The following is an 18004-nucleotide window of genomic DNA, read 5'->3' as shown; positions in this document are numbered from 1 at the left end:
CTGTACAGAAGGAAAAAATAACTTTCTCATATAACTGCATACCATTTAATTAATTGTTATACTAAAATACTAACATCTGCTCACTTGATATTCAGTCAGTATATTTACTTACCAAGATTCTTTAAGGTCAGAGGATCTGTTCATGAGCTATGCGGGTCACACACACACAAAGGCAAACACAATACACAAACAACAATAATACCCTGCTTCACTGCCATGCAGGTAATCAGTATAAAGTCAATTGTAATCCCTTAGACAAGACAATCAAATCGATGGTTCATTAAGGCATACAACATGGCACTTAAACACATTTGCTAAACATTACCATAAAGTTGCTTGGGGAATAATTTTTTCTCTTGTTGTGACGCACACTCCCAGTGAAAGACTGACAGGTAACGCTAAATGCCAGCCAGGTGGTCAGCTTCAGGCAAAGCTGAGGAAAAGGTTTTCCCTGTCAGAATAATCCCTCGTCCAGATTTCAGACAGAAGTACATTCACGTGGCTTTCAATTAAGCCTAATCCTGTTAATGTGTCAGTCTAAAGATGAGCTGCCAACATGAGAACTGTTTCAAATGCTCTTTTAGTATACACAACACTGAATAGATTTTTAAATAATCAGAATAATAATCAGACACATTTGCTAATGGCTCTTACACTATTAAATGGACTCAAACCTTTATCCAAACTTTTTTAGTATTTGCTAAACACACGAATAGAAAAAAGATTATATACACTCACAGTCAATGAAAACTTTGAGACCATATTTTTCGACATAATTTTTATTTTGAAACCCTAAACTGGAATTTTTTCATATGAATCATTTGTTTAGGATATTCGCATACAGAAACAAAAATCTAAAGTTTCAAGAATAATTTCAAAACAAAAAACTTAACAAAAGAAAATGGCACCTGCCAAACACAAAGTCACAACAGTAGCGGTCCTGGTTGGGAGTTGTCACTCTCTGGCCCTGGATGCCGTCTATGGTCAACAGAGCCTGTGGTGTTGTGGCATTCAACCAGGTTTCTGATTGTGGGTTGGGAACAGCCCGTATGCCTGGCTATATCACTATAGCTCAAACCGGCCTCCATCATACCCAGTGCCCAGAGACATTGTTCACGTGATAGATGCGGCATGATGCTAACAATGTTGGACTGACAATGGTGGCCTTTTTTGGGCCTTTATATAGGCCTTCCAAACCAATCCTCAAATTGTGCAGATACCCACAGAGTATTGCTCAATGTGTATTTGGTCCACTTTTGCAAAGAGACCAACCCATGTGCAATGAACTGTGACAACATGACAAGTCATCATTATCTCAACTACCCGAGCACTAAGTCATTAATAAATCCGCAATGAATAATTACAACCCCCCTACGAGTAGAAATATGCATACATTTCTACCTCAAGGTTTCTATTGACTGTCAGTATATATATATATATATATATATATATATATATATATATGTATGTATGTGTGTATATATATATATATATATATATATATATATATATATATATGTATGTATGTATGTATGTATATATATATATATATATGTATGTATGTATGTATGTATGTATGTATGTGTGTGTGTGTATACACACACACACATATACACTTTGAACATTTTGTGCTTGTCTGGGCTCAGCTTTTGTATGTAGGTCAGGGTTTGAATAGTATAAACCAAAGATATTCTGCAGAGAGCAGGTTAAGGACCCACACATAATACAAACATTGTGTTCGCTGTAGGATGGAAGTGAAGAGCCAGTATGGTGATAAAGGGACCTAAAAGAAATGGAAACATTGAGACACAAGGCCAGTTGATTTGGGGGCCGCATCTGCTTTTACTAGTAGCAATTTGGGGAAAAACAAGATTCTGAAATGAGGGCAATTTCTTTTCTGCCAGCTCTTGATGGTCCGAGCATGCTGTAACTCCCACATTGGCCTACCTCCCCCTTTTCTGCATGACAGTAACTGCAGCTACATTTGGGATATTCTGTTTGTCGACAGTATTCCTGCAGCCGAGCTTTTGCAGTTGTTTTGGGGAGAAGGCAATACCGAAGACTCTGAGATATGCATACTAAACAAACGCTGCGACTTATATTCCTATATGGATAAAGTAGATCTTCCACAAGATGCATCTCGCACACGCCTGTTACCAGGAAACGGGTGAGACAGAAAAATGGAAAGCAGGTGAGAAAGAAGAAATATAAAGGCATGCTTCACCCAAGAAAAGAAAGAAGATTCTGCATTGAAGATACACAGTCGAGAAGGGGGGAGCGTTGCTGCAGTCTATTTTTGGCATTTGCTCCCCCCTCCACTTCCCCCAAATGCCACCCTGCTCAGAGGTTTTCTTTTTCTTTTTCTTTTTTTTTTTTACAACTTCAGTCATTGATATAAGGTGTGTTCTCTCCAAAGGCATAACAAAGTGCATTTTTTTTGTTTTGTGCTCACTTCTTCTCCACTGTATCAATCCCGAACACTGACCCTCGTACCACTCCCCTGACACCAGATAATTCACTATTAATTCACCTCTAACCTCTCCCCTGTGATGTATGTCAGAGAGTCAAATGCCTGCCGTGCCCTGTATGATCCTCCGTGCAGCCAATATATCATTTCCAAGCCTGACGTCCAGCAGCACAGCTCCAGGTTATATTGACAGGAGGCAGGTGAAAAATTGCCCTGTGGCCACCACGGCACCCTCTCCTCTCCCATCCTTTTCCCAGCCTTCCTGAGAAGCTTTATCCGTGAAGGAGATTGAATTGGTCCCCCCCACCACACCCCACTCCACCCTATGAGCCAGTCAGTGAACCTGCCACCCCACTGTCCTGTCTTCAGCTCCATCTTGAGAAGGAATTCATCAGATGTGGTGCTCCAACCATCCACCAATGGCCCATTAGGCTCCGGTAGGTCGATGGTTAACTAATTGAGGAGAGCTCTAACAGCGACTTCTTCACCCGTCTTTCCAATCCATAACCGCGATTGAATGATCAGTCAAAATCCCAGAGTCTGAGCTACCTTGATTGGCCCGGATGTCTGATGCATACGCTGCTGGAATAAATCCCATATTGATGTAATGAATCATACAGATAAGGCTTTTTTCTACTTTGTGATTTATGCAGGATAAGTGTAAGTAGGGAAACACTTGTCTTTTAGAAACTCAGATGATCTCAGGTGAGCTCCAGGCTCAATGCACTACCTCAGATCAGCGGTGTCTCTAGATGGGTGATGAATGATCCTTGAGCCAAACGCATTCTGGTGAACAAAGACAGGACCGTGCTTATTGATACTGGAATATAGGAAATGCTAGCAGTCCTTTGAAAAAATGTGTTTTTATAGATGGAAGGATAAGCCTAGACATGAAGAAAGCTGCATTTGGAAGCTTTAAGCATATTAAACCATAGAGATCTAATCCCGTGCCTGATGATAAGCACTCGGGATATTGTTTGTGTATATGTGTGTGTCTGTGTGCACACATAAGTTCACTTTTCTAAGAACCTGGGAGTGCCCGGGCCGCTTCTTATTTTAACCTACATCCTTTTCATTACTTTGGAGGCTGTAGTTGTAAAAATTCATTTTCAGGAAAAGATGGATTTCTTTGGAAGTGGTCAGCTTGTCAATTTTTAAACATTTCTGATAAAGCCCCAAAGTAGTGGAACGAACGGCGGCAATGAATTCATTATGAGGTGCCCAGCCGAGTAGGATAAAACGATAAGGAAAACACAAACATATTCCATACCCTTCATCGAGGCTTTAAGGCGGTAGATGGCTTGTGTAAAGAAATGGAAAAATGAGCTGGAATGATGAAGAGCTAAACCATATCATTTTCAATCTATTTAATGAATAATCTAGTCATTTGCAATGATGGAGATTAATGAAATTGTGTTGCTGCAGGCGAAAAGTAGGCACCAACATATGATTACAAAATCTAGATGTCTAAACCAAATTATACATCAGCCATAATACATCTGATTAAATGTATTTCTGGTGCGCATGGAGCAGTTTAGGCCATGACCATTTTATTATAAGCATGTTAATTAACAAACTCATATTACTTCGGACAGTGTTGAAGATGACCAGTAAAGACAAGTTTTAAAATTAGAATTTATTCTGCAGAAGACTCCAAGATATCCAAGATATTTTTCTGATATCGGACTCAGAAACGGAGTTGGTCACTTATTTTGCTAAACCCACTTTTATTAGTCTTTGGTACATTTATTTGTGTATTTGGACCCTAACAGTTCAAAAAATTTGAATTTGAACCCTCCAGGTGCTGCAAAGTTATCTTTATATTCATTCCAGCAAAAATCACGTGGATTTCTACAACCCATTTCAATTCCTGCTTAATTTGTTATGTTTTATAACTAGTTACATCACATCATTTGCACATATAAGGCCAAGATTTCTGATTAAAATTTCTCCAAGTACGACATAATTGTTTATCAGCAGCAGTGGTTGTAGTCCATACTGAAAATATGCCCAAACTTCGAGCCGATGACCTAAAAAGTTCAGTTGTTGGACGTATTAACGAACACAAGTGGCTGAATGGGACAGAAAGCACAGTCAACAACCTGGAGGGGGTGGGGCATGAAGTGGCTCATGTGCATTTAAAGGGCCAGCGCTCAAAATGACCATTACTCAGAAATAGGGTTGAAGATGGACCTGTGGAGTTGAATTAATGAAGAATTCAGACCCAAGCATAGCATTTACAGTTTATGTAGACCACAGGGAAATGTTTTAAAATGCATAATTCCATTTAAAAAAGCAAAATATCGCTCCTTTAATACTTAAACAGGTTAAATACAGTGAATACATTTCCACCAAAGACATTAATTTAAGGATATTATATACTTTAGCAGCTGCAAACAGGTGTTTTGAGTCACTTTCAAGAATGACTGGCCGTATTCAACCTTATCGCAGCTGCAGAGTAACAGCAGGCTAGTTTTGTTGTGAACAAATGCCCACCACTTTACATTTTCTTTGAATATTATGTGCCCATAGGGAAGTTTGATGTCTGAATTTTACACATCTTAATACACACACAGCAGCTAGCGTTAGCATAATTTTGAAGTGGATAAAATGTTGATGCTGTGTGTAAATCTGTATTTTTTACTTACAATACTACTGCTTCTTCTGATATCATCATCATTCTTTTCTTTACACTTGGTTTAGGGAAGGATACCAGAGTTGAATTAAAATTGAAAACCTAAAAAGATATGAACTTTAATTTGGATTTTGTACAGTCATTCACCCCCACTTACCTCTAGTCCATTTAGGAAAAATAAAAGATCCTTCAGTGAGAAACTGCATTTCCTTGCAACAAAATCAAGGCCTTTATTATAATTATAGTTTTGTAATAAACATAATGCAGGTGGCATTACGTTTACTGCAGCAGATAATTGGATTTGCAGTTTGGTTGTATATGGATGTAATTTCTGTCAGACAGGGTTGCTACGCAGTACATCCAGATTTAATGTGGCAGTTTATAGTAGAAGTGAGACTCAACCCAGATAACAAAGTTCACTAATAACTACTCCACCAGTGCAAGTCGCCCCAATTAAAATGACTTGAATAGGAAGAGCTTTTTAGATGTGATAATGAACATATGAATTAGAGCAAAAATGAACTGAAGTTAAAAAATGTGTTAATTACAATCACACATTCATCCTGTAGTTTGTATCAAGTAGTTTTTTGTTGTTGCTTATTTTCTGTGTGAATACATAGATTTTCTGGTTGGTTTCTCATTGGAGATTTGAGGCACAAGACACTCCCACTTTCACTGGCAGCCTATAGGAATTGTTTTTATTGTCTTGTTCTTGTGTGATCTTGGCTCCTTTTCACTTTGACCATTTCAACTTAGAAAATTTGTCCAAATTATTTCTTGGGACACTATTCACCTCATCCTATTGAATTTTCTACACATTCTTTACATGTGCTTTCTCTCAATTTTTGCATTTTTTAAACATTTTTGAAAAGTTCTTAAAAAGATTGAAAGTTAAGACTCAAAATTAATCCGTGGGTGGGCAGGATATCAGTGAGCAGGAGGAGCAAAGTGTTGTGCTCTTACCTTGTCCCTTGTTCTTTTTACATTGATACATTTTAACTCTTATATACACAGACTGCATTCAACGGTCATTCATTCATGCATTTTTATTTACACATTAATATATGTATGTAATAAAGAAATGCATGTGGTTGAGAGAAAGAATGGATGGCAGGTTGATTTATTACACTCTGAGACATTTGAAACAGGTAGGTCATGATGAGATCATCATGTCCAGATTGTTGTCCTCTCTATCATATTTTCATTTCCAAATCAGACTAGAGGACAGCACAAATCATTGCAATGCACCATCTAATAACTACTTGTGCTTGTGTCAGCCCGGTAAACGATACTAGGCATTTGTTCAGAATTTTCACTATTAAATGTAGCACAGATTTTCTACATAATTCACATGATTGAGCTGTGTTATGAATAGGTTACATTCCAAACTGCCATCCAGGGGACTGCAGTTGAAATTCCTTGTAGATTCCTGTATTACTGATTTACTATTAGCTTTTATTCTTTGACATTTTTTTTTCACAGGGACTAGTTAATATCAGTTTTCATTTGCAGTTTAGTAGGGTTGGACAACAAAACTACTTCATTAGCATCAGGAAATTATGTGTGAAATAGGGGTGGGTGATATGGTAAAAATATAGCACGAAAAAAATACAATAAAATCACGATCTCAATTTTATCACGATTCTTTACATTGATGTTTATGTTTATGCATTTGGCAGACACTTTTTTCCAAAGCGACTTACAGGGGAAAACCAATCAAATCACTCAATCAATCAAATTTTATTTATATAGCGCCAGATCACAACAAAAAGTTATCTCATGACACTTTATATATAGAGCTGGTCAAAACCAGACTCTAAGCCAATTTACAGAAACCCAACAGAATCCTCCAGGAGCAAACACTTGTGACTGGTGACAGTGGCGAGGATGAACTTCCCTTTAACAGCAGAAACCTGGAGCAGACCCAGACTCCTGGAGGATGGCCGTCTGCCTTGACCAGTTGGGGTTAAAGAGAGAGGGTAAAGAAAGAGAAAAAGAGAGAGCGATAGAGATAGAGAATGGGGGAGAGGGGGAGAAGGGGGGAGTAGGGGGAGACACATGGAGGCAGTTGAGGATAAGTGAGTGATGATGATGAAGGCAGGAGAGAGGCAGGACCACCGCAGCAGGTCCAGAGATAATCCTGGGAAAATCTGTGATAATCCTAGGAAAAACCTCATTAAAATATTTAAAATGTAATGTCTGACAGTGCTAGGACAGGAGGTGCTCTTGGAAGAGCTGGGTCTTCAGGAGCTTCTTGAAGATGGGCAGGGATGCCTCTGTTCTCGTAGTGCTCTGTAGAACGTTCCACCAATGTGGGACGACCCATGAAAAGAGCCTGGATTGTCTTGTACAAGGTCTGGGAACCACCAGACAATGTTCCCCAGATGAGCGGAGTGGTCGTGGGGCAACATAAGCTTTTATCAGTGCACCTTGATCTTTGAGACTAATTTGCATATCTTTTGCCAGGTAAAAAGTCACTGCTTCTTTACCTCTACTCTTCTCATATAGAGTACCTTTACTAAATGCTTGTGTTAAAGTTGTTTGCTTTTGTTTAACGCTACCTATTGCCTCTGGCTGCGGCATGGCTGGTCCTCTATCAGTTTGGCTCTCAGTATACTATTTGGGCACGCATCGATTCAGGTTGGACAGGGGGCTAATAACGGCATGAACATACACACAGAAAGCTTATAATGCGTACAGATAACACGCCAATTAAATGTGTGTGGCATATTTACGCGACTCATGATACAGATTTGTCAGGTGATTGAACAGATTTGTAGTGTTGCCATCCGACGTGTGAACCATATCTGTACAAATTTTGCAAACTACTGTTGTTTGTGCTTTGTTGTTTGGGGAAAAGCCAAACCAGTTCCATGTGATGGAAGTGGAGTTCTTTTTAGGAAGCAACTCATCCGTTTCTCTGTCAGCCATGACTTTCGCAACGCAACATGAAATCCACATGATGTGGACGTGAACCGACATGATGCATGTGTGCCAGCGTATAACTACATCCAGAACTGTTGAATGCTCTATGAATCTGACTACATCATATTATAAACGATTCTATGATGCTTTGTCGGATCATCGATACGTTTAAATCCGTCACAATCTAATATTGTCATATCACACGCCCCTAGTGTGAAATATAGGTATAGGTTTGGGTATAGATTTCCAAGACGATATAAGTCATATGTCAATTTATTATTAGCCAGTAGCCCAGACAACCCACTGAAACCTTTTGTCACCAATCAAGACCCTGCACAGCATTAAACTGTTCAGTCTTTTCTGCCAAACAGGCCTGCATCCTGAAATACCTTTATTTGTGGAATTACACTTTGTATCCTTCACTCCTCGATGAGCTGTTACCTGTTCTTTGTGTCTCTTGAGTTTGGCACAGACACAGGACATGATGCATTCAGGAGTGGCTTGTAAGGGCTGCTTTGCACACGATGCATTCAAGTGCGCCTTGTAAACTCAGAAATTTACCCTAAAGTGGCTGTGTGTTTGAAGCACAATAGCGTTTGCTGCACTTTTCTTCATTAAATCCACAGGCCTCAATGATCAGTGATGGCTGTTGGGTGATTTCACTGCAGCATTTTTAATAACAATAAATAAACATCATATCAATGTTATTTTTGTATATAGGCTGATTTTTAAATATATCAATTCTACATGTAATATTGTTTTATCAAAATGTTATCAGCTAATATAATATTCTTGTACTTAGTTTCCCAAAGTACCTCAGTGATATTGTATATTTATGTGAAAGGAGTGAACATGTTTGAATGTGGAAGGGAAATACATGTAGCCTCACATGAGAAAGCTGGGGTTATATTTTATGCAGTTCCTTGGCTGATGAGGGCACAGTGTTTATCAGTATTTTTCTATTCCATGTCACATTTAGTCTGAATAGTGTAGAGTAGTGTGTGAATTTTAAAGGTTAGCATATTCACAAATTGAACCAAGATATTAGTGTTAGCCAATACAACTTAGCGTTACTTTTAAAGTGAAAGATGTTTCTACACAGGTACTTAAAATTATTCTCCTTCTTAAGATAAGATAAGATAAGATAAGATAAGATAAGATAGTTTTATTTGCCATTTGTACACATTCATGTACATAGGAATTAATATGCAGAGGTCTCTGAGTGCAAGTAGAAAAGATTAAAATACACATTTAAAATAGAAGTCAGAGATATTAACAGTCTAAAAAGCATAATTAAAGCATAAAAGCAATATAAAAACAATTAAAAGACAGTAGTACAGTGACTTGTAATAAATATCTAAAAATGAATGCTATCCGCAAATTGCAATTAAGGATTCTTCTGCTTCTTCTTCTTCTTCTCTTGTTATTATTATGTTTTTTGTGATTAATATGTTACATGTTCAGTGTTAATTGCATGAATAACTATTTACTTAAAGGCGTGTAGTTTTTTAATTGCACAGAGAACGTTAACTGAACACAAAATGAAACATGATTATTTATCGTACTCTGTTGCAGATTAGCTGATGGTGTGATTTTAATGCAAATTCATAGGTGCACTTAGATGCAAGTAAAAACATGATCTTCATAAAAACAGATAAAAACAAGAAAAGCACTCGGAGAGCGCAGACCTCTGCCAAGGCAGATCATTGCGCCCCCCCCCCCCCCCCCCCCCCCCCAAAGACCACCAAAATTTAATCATTTCTTCCTTGTGCCAGCATCAACATTTCCTGAAAATTTCATGAAAATCCGTCCGTAACTTTTTGAGTTATCTTGCTAACAAACAAACACACACGCATGCACGCAAACACACAAAGCAAAGCGATCACAATACCTCCTGGTGAAGGTAACTATAGTGTATGGTAATTAGTATTAAAAGATTATGCCTTAAAGTGGAAAGCACAGTAGTATTTTGTTTTTATTTTCTCCATAGCTCACACATAATTCACAATACATCCAAAGTGTTAAAGATTTTCCAGATTTTTTGAGTGCTTAAAGCAGAAACGTAACTCAGGCCTTTTCGGAAATTTTGTCATGAAGTGCATTGTGGGAATGAGAATTCCACGCAGCAGCAATTTCACAGTCTGTTGGTGAGTGTTGAACCCAAATGTCACCTTTACCTCCATCCACCGTTCTTTAAAACCACCCTGGTGGACTGTATGATTTTACGTCATAGCAATCTGGCTCATTTTCTTGCTGAATTTGTGAGAAACTGCTTTTGCTTCGTCACTGTTCCCACAATGCACTTGGCAACAAAATTTCTGAAAAAGGCCTGAGTGATGTTTCGGTTTGTTATGTAGACAAGTGGACTATGTTTATGATGGAGTCTTCTTCGTACTTGTTCTAATGACTAAAGACTAATGGATTAGTAATAATTGGGCTATCACTCAGGTTTTACAGATTTGAAAAAAAAAAATTGTGATTAAAGTAACATACTGCTTTAAAGGTTCAATAAACTTTCAGTTTGAGAGTTATTCAGCTGGGGATGCTACCAGGCCAGGGCTGGATTCTTTTAAGAAAGTGTTAAACAGATGGGATTGAGTCAAACATTAAAATCACAGGTTTTTGACACATCACCACACAATATGAGCAGATAGTTGGAGCTTTGTGTCGTGTTCATATTTTCTCACCAGCTACCACCGGGCACTGTTAAATGTTTAACCCATAAAGACCAAGACAGCCATTGGCAACCAAAGCATCTACTGATCTAAAATGTTTAATACCTGTTGATCCACTTATCGTATCAATACATGTAAATAATTGTTGTAAAATACAGTTTGTCATCTTTTCATGGTCATCAGATATGACCCATTTGGACATTCAGAGGCTCCATGATGAATGTGGGAACACTGTCATCTTCTACAACATTGATTCACCAGTAAAACCCATGGAGTTGGATCAATGACAGTGGGAGAGAGACATTTGTTTTTATGTGCAGTTAGTGATATCTTTGCTGAAAAAGTCCCTTTTTCTTCAGTTTTCTCTGTTTCTGATATAATAATCAGCTTGAGCTTTAATGAACATCTATATGATCAGTGAATTAAATATAGGAAAATACATGATTTGCACTGAAAAATGCAAAATACTGGCGATAATATTCCCCATAAATGGTGATAAATCACATAAGAAAGGTTAAAAATAGAGAAAAATTCATTTGGGAACTGCCACAAAAGTAGCACTGGGTCTTTATTGGTTAAAAGCATTGCAGTCATGCTTATCCAATTAAAAGTCCTAAATCACACAACAGAAGAGCATTTACAACAAACAAATCAACCAGGGTACTCACATTTAGTAACAGGTTCAGATGTTTTCTTAGGCTTAAGAGCCGTCAGATTTGATCCTGAGCTGAAAATCCTGGAATCACGTAAAACCAACTTTCTCATCTGGTGGGACTAGACTCAGAAGTGAGTTATGGAGTGTGTGGTTAAGAAAAAAAAGAAGCTTTTAAATAATTTGTTATTGTTGCTTTAGATCCAATCTGATGTTGGAATTTAATGTTGACAGACCTGTCAGCAGTCGCTGGGAGCTACCATAGTAAAGAAAAACTTTTGATTGAAAGGTGTTTATAGGGAAGATGTAGCACAAATATGACCCAGAGTGTTTAAAAATGGATTTATAAAAGCTGAATATAATAAGAAGAAGTTGAAGCCCAAGTGTGTGTCATGTCAGAACTAAAATATCTATCAAGAAATGTTCAGAATTGAAACGTACAGTTGTCACTTAAAAATGAGTTGATTTATTTAGTAAGTCCAATATTTTTTGTGTGAACTCAAATGGGTAGTTGTGATTTTCACTCATTTAAGTATCCCAGTCATGGTATGAAAATGTGGCCATAGCCAGACCAGTTTATAACCACTGACTTAAACATTTCCCACTTAGTCACATATGTTTTAACCCCTTTACCCACTGAGACATTATTTCAGGTAAACGTGCAGCTGTGAATTTGCCTCTGTTTCAGTGTCATAAAAGCTGCTGTGAGTATGTGCTTGTGTTCCTTTTCTTCAGTGGTTTTGCTTTATTCTGTGTTTTAGGGTCAAAACAGGGTGGAATAACAGAAAAAGACAAACAGAGGAATTGAAGTTTTACAGGTTTTTCCTAAATAAGACACTCAGAATGTACATCAATGAGAGATTTAGGATGTGTAACATGAACTGTGAACTGGAACACACTGAACAATAGTTTTTTGAATTTTGTCCCAGTAGTTTTGGTTTTGGGGTGCATTTTTTTCAAAATCAGTCCAGCTGCTTTTTGACATCTGGTTGAACTCCAAAAAGCAGTTACATGGTCAAAACTCCGGAAAAACCCAGTAAAAAAATAAATCAACAAAAGAAAATTACCATGACACTGCAAACAACAGTTAAAGCAAAAAACGACAAGAAAATGGTGTAAAAAAAAAAAAAAAAGAAAAAAAAAAGCCCACATCGTCTATTTATAGCGAGTCGGTCTCACTCACTTCTCCATGTTTACCCCCCATTACCCAGGCAGCGGGGGTGGCACTGAGCATGCCCAGAGGTCTATAGAGAGAACAAGGTCTATTCTATCAGCATATTTTGAAATTTTTAGATTGAGCAAACAGTTGAATTTTTATGAATATTTAAAATAAGTCATGCATGCAGAAAGAGCACCACAGACATGTTAGGCGTTAAAAGGTTAATGGTGAGAAATGCACCGTAAACTGATATCCTAGATACTAGCTGTTTGGAGGCAGGTTCTTTGTATACTGATTTCTTGGTAGGATTTTCTTTATCTTAATCCTTTTTAAGAAAAGGTTATGAGGACAAAAACACAGAGAGCTGCTTTCATTTGCCATTTCAGGTAATGAATAAACAGCAACCTCAGGTGAGTAATTGAAGAATACAAAAGCATAACAGTATGTCTACACTGGTAGCCGAGGCCTTTCATCAGTGTCTACACAGGATGCATTCAGGCACAAACTTGCAGGCTTAGGTCACCTGTTTTGGCAGCTGCCCAACGTTGTGTAGTCCAAACTCTCTATGTAAAGAAATGCAGTTTAAAACATTCAGACTTTAGAAACTATACAAGAAATAATCAAGGAACCACCTGGAATATGTCACCATTTGGTCAGCGGTAAACAGTGTGTCTAATGTTTGGCTTAGTAGATGGTATTTGCCAGAGTGGAACACGCTCTACAAAGGAAAGATAAACTTTAAATGCCAAAGACTGCTCAGACAATTCGGAAGCAAAGTGTGTCTTGTTGAAAACATATGTTTACTTCAACATATGTGCTGTAAACTGTTATTTATGGCCAGCCTTTATTAAGATGAATGTCTACCTGGCCACTTCTTATAGCTGTCGGAATCAAACTCCCTCTCATGTGGGCAAATGTTGTAGTTATAATAGAAAAAAAAAAAAAATGCAGGTCTAATTCAAGGTGTTTGCACAGGTCAGGAAAGTCTTAAAAAGTGTGGAATTTTGTGACGCTTTTTTCCAGACCTTGAAAAGTCTGGAATTTTGTGTGAAAATCTTAATAAAGTATGGAAAAAAAGTTTCTCATAGTGGAATTTTAGAGTATACTCAAAGGCATATAATTTTAAGAACGATAAAGGCATGAGGAAAGCTTATAAAAACTGGATATGATTCTAGTGGAATGTTTTTGTGTGATATCCATGCACTTCTGTGATTTTCATATGTTTTGAACACGTTTCTGTCAGTAAAACATAATTTACTGCGAATTATGCATTAATTCATTTATTAAAAGGAACCTTTCTACTACACACAACAGGTATAATCTCAACCAAAAAAGTAGACATGCAAGTATAAAAATACGTAAAGTCAAGGTCTTGTGGAAAAAAAAAAAATTGTAAAAATCTGGAATTTTTATTTGGATATAGAGCAAACACCCTGTAACTGTTCACACTGTAGCGTGATGAGGTCTTTTCAATCAGCTATTTTCTCGTAGTCATGTATGTGTTTCTCTGTTTTTGTCAGTTAATTCCAGACCTTTTTGTTGGTAGGCAGGTACCATGTCTGTGAGTCAGCGTTACCAGTGACATGCTAACTACCTGGCTAAAGTCAGACTCAGACCCACCCTGCAGTGCAATGATTAATGTGAGCACTGGCCATGCAGAGGGCTCAGCAGACCAGAACTAAAAGGCTGATATTTTTCAAGTCCACTACCCAGAGAATTGCTACTTATCAAAAGTTTACCCCCTGCACCTGTGAATGTACACCGTAGGAGATCTCAAACTCTTATTACAGCTGTCAACAAGAAACTACAAATCTTGAAGACATTATGAAAAAGGAGGGTCCACCTTCTCCCCTTCCCCTCCCCATTTTCTTTAAAAGCCTTACTTCTTTTCTTCTGCTAGGCAGGTCCTGGAGTTTGATTTATGGAACTAAGAGAAAAATGTCATGAGGTGGGAATGCTAAAGGAAGTGCGACTGTCTCATCGCTGGGGTATAGCTTGAATCCGTGAGACTCGGCAGCTGTTTCCTCAATCATCCCAAATGCGTGCAGTGCATACAAGAAAGCAAGAAACACACAAGATATAAAAAAAATGACTGTGAAAGGGCAGAAAAGGATGTGCAGTGCTATATTGACAGTTGTAGAGGCATGTGTTTTTTTCATTCATCTGTGATTCTGTAGCAACCAACTTTGGAACATTGGTAAGACATGCAGAAAGTGAATGGACCAGGCCTTGTAAAGTACGGTGATGTTGGCTCAAAGGGTTGGTAGTTGTGGGGGACTCGGCTGCTGATTTATGAGGTTTGCTGCGCACCATGAAAAGTGGTGCTTAAAGGGGGTGGAGGTTGGGGGGGAGGGGGGGTCTTTGTAAGAACGTATCTGTCTGTAATTTATCACCCTGCCATTCCCCCACCAACCTTTTTTACCGTGGGCTGACCTGTGTGTTGGATACCAAACGTGGTCAAGATGAAGTAGACAGTAGTTGGTAAGCATGCTTAAAGCTCACAGCATTGTGGGTAATGAATATCCAGGCTTTGGTTCATTTTACTCCATAAGGGCTGAAAAGTGGAAATGAGTGATCAATCAGAAAGTAATTATGTTCGCCTTGGCGGTCTGGTAAATGGCTTTCAAAGTGCATGGCTATTACCAGGATTTCAGCAATAGCTGTTAACGAAGTGCAGTTCATCTTAGTCCATACATGGCCATACAGGCTTCTGCCCTCTCTTTCTTTTTGTGAATAGATCCTGCAGTGAGAAAATGAATTCATCTGGAACTCAGTTATGCACATAAATATCTGTTCATCAAAATCAATTTACTGTGAAAAATGGAATTTAAGCCAAAATACTTGACTGTGAGATCTGATAGTTAAAAATCTATTTGGCTAACATTACCACTGTGTTTAATCTATTATTAATAACCTCACATATTGTCTTGTTTCAGTGGATGGCTACACCATTTCCACAGTTCATTTCTTTCTGCAACCAAATGATCAAACTTGCATATAGTCTCATACACTCTAGAAACTTTGGGTGCACAGGCACACCTCAACTGAAGCAATTACCTACTAGAATCTCCAGTATTGATGTACAATACCATGCATAGAAATGGAGGAGCTGAGGTAACATTGTGCGGCCGTTTGCCATTTGTGAGTACAGCATTGCAAATTAGATATTGAATGGAGTTCAGAGTGTCTCTGTCACTGTCTCTCCCACCTTCTCCCTCTCCATACCTGCCTCAGTCCCTCCCACACCATTTATGATTTCTCTCTTTCTCTATGAATAAAACAACTTACCTTGAATAATGTGTTGAGATATTGGGTAGAATGCATTATGAATAACGAGAAAAACTTCTTCCTCGCTGCAGGCTCTGATACTGTGCTCTCTGCCACTGTTCAGTCACATGTTAGAGCAGATGATGCAAAGTGACTGAAGATCATGTTTTGCTCTTTTTTTCCTCCTGTGCTTATATAATTTTGATGACAGACAGAAATATTGTGTGTCTGTGTGACAAGGAAAGGAATTAATGATAGTGCAGTTGGTGCTTCATGTTTTGTTTGGCAAAATTTCAGGCATCTCAGCACCGTCGAACACAAAAGCACCTCGGCATTTCTGTGTCTGTGTTTGCACTCCTATCAGGAATAAACCAATACAGCTTTGTCCAGTCATGATAAATAGAGTACACATTATGGAAGCAGGTAAAAAGAATAGAGAAGGATCACTTCTACAAAGGACAGTTCTATTATTGGGAAGTAATTATGGAGGCACAAGGTAGTGATTAATCAAAGATAAATATATTAATAATTCCCAAGACTATCATTTCAGTTGAACCCTGAGGAACAGAACAGGCTGCTTCTTCAACAGAAAAAGAAAAAAAGCAGTTGTAGTGGGTGTATTTATAACAAGACTGCAATTGTTTATTAGCCAATTGATTGTCTTTCCTCTGTTGATTAGTGAAAATGAATGGGGTCATATTGTAACAGGAGCTAGAACAGTTGAGTTAAGTTCTTAATTTGAATAATTAATGACAATTACCTGTATATTTCTTCTAAGCAAAGGCTGATTTTGTGCAATCGGAAGGTGGCAGCCACTCTGCTGCAAGCTGTAGAAATAACCATAACAATGAATATGGAATTACATCACACACTATATTTGTGGGATGGTGATAATAAAGGCAGAGTAGGTCAAAGCACAGCTGCAGTGCAGAGTACTCAGATTCCTGTTTATGGCAGTGCATGCAGCAACCATGTGATGATGTTATGTTTTCATAGGAATGTGAGTTTTTGTCTTTATCTCATTGTCTTTTAGTATTAGCAGAGTGTGCACTAGTGTTTATACTTTTTCAGAAGTAGCATCATGTTCTGCATGACTGGGAAAACAGCAGATGGGAGTGAGACAGAGGCTAAAGAGGCAAAGATAAGATCATCATACATAAACGACAGTTGTAAAGTCTTTAGCCAGAGCCACAATTTTACAAACAATAATGTCAAGAGCCTCAAATGGGAATGTAATGGGAAAAAAATCCAGCACAGTTTGGATATGCAAATTTAGCCTGTAAATAACCTTATGATAAACCACTGTATAATTGTCCATGTGTTTGACAAAGTGACTATTGTACAATGATAGTTTTTTCTCCACATTCCCATTACTGCAAACAAATCAAACACAATGCATATGTTATTAGGTTGACCTGTATATTCTCAGTTATATGACCCCCATCTAACTTCAGAAAGCAGAAGGTTTTTAAGAGTAAACGTGAAATTAATTCAGTGAGATTTCAGAATGTAATCTCAGAGTTCAGACTTTTCCTATAAGATACTTTATGGTTCACTTATAAATTATTCATGACAGAAATGTCACACATGGCCCTAATCCTGCTCCAAAGATAAAGGCTCTAATGTGACACAGTAAAACATTCCAGAGCAATTAGAGCTCTAATGGATTTGTCAGTGAATCTCATGCGTGTGAACTACATAAGGGTGTGTTGACGCCATCTAGCGGGTGTCTTATCCGGTTAAGTTTTTGGAATCAAAGCAAGAAAGAGAGCGAAAGACGGAGAGGTGGTGTGTGTTTAGAAGAGGAGGAGGAGGGGAGGGGGGCAGCGGGGGTGGGGGTTTCTGGCATTTTTTCCCATCTGCCCTAAACATTGACCCCTTGATTCCCAATTAAGGAGGTGCGCTGTGTGGCAAATGAACTGGCAAGATGGCAAGACAGCTCCCTGATGTCTTAAGAACATATTGGCCTCAGCACATAACAAAGCCAATTGGGCTCCAACCCAAACGGCCTCCCTCTGAAACTATTTCATTTGCGCACAACAGGGACACACGACTCACTCAGACCAATTTCCGCACTCAAGCCACCTCCGTGATTCATTGAAAGAAAACAAAACCAAACAAACAGTAGAGCTCCGTTACTACACCTCCTGGCATTGGTAATTCACATAAAGACACAGGCGCGTTACGGCTGCGCTGAGGGCGCATCACAACAGCGGAGGCTCCT

The sequence above is a fragment of the Sphaeramia orbicularis genome, chromosome 22 (assembly GCF_902148855.1).
Source record: "Sphaeramia orbicularis chromosome 22, fSphaOr1.1, whole genome shotgun sequence".
Classification (NCBI taxonomy): Eukaryota; Metazoa; Chordata; class Actinopteri; order Kurtiformes; family Apogonidae; genus Sphaeramia; species Sphaeramia orbicularis.
Note: the sequence above shows the minus strand (reverse complement) of the source record.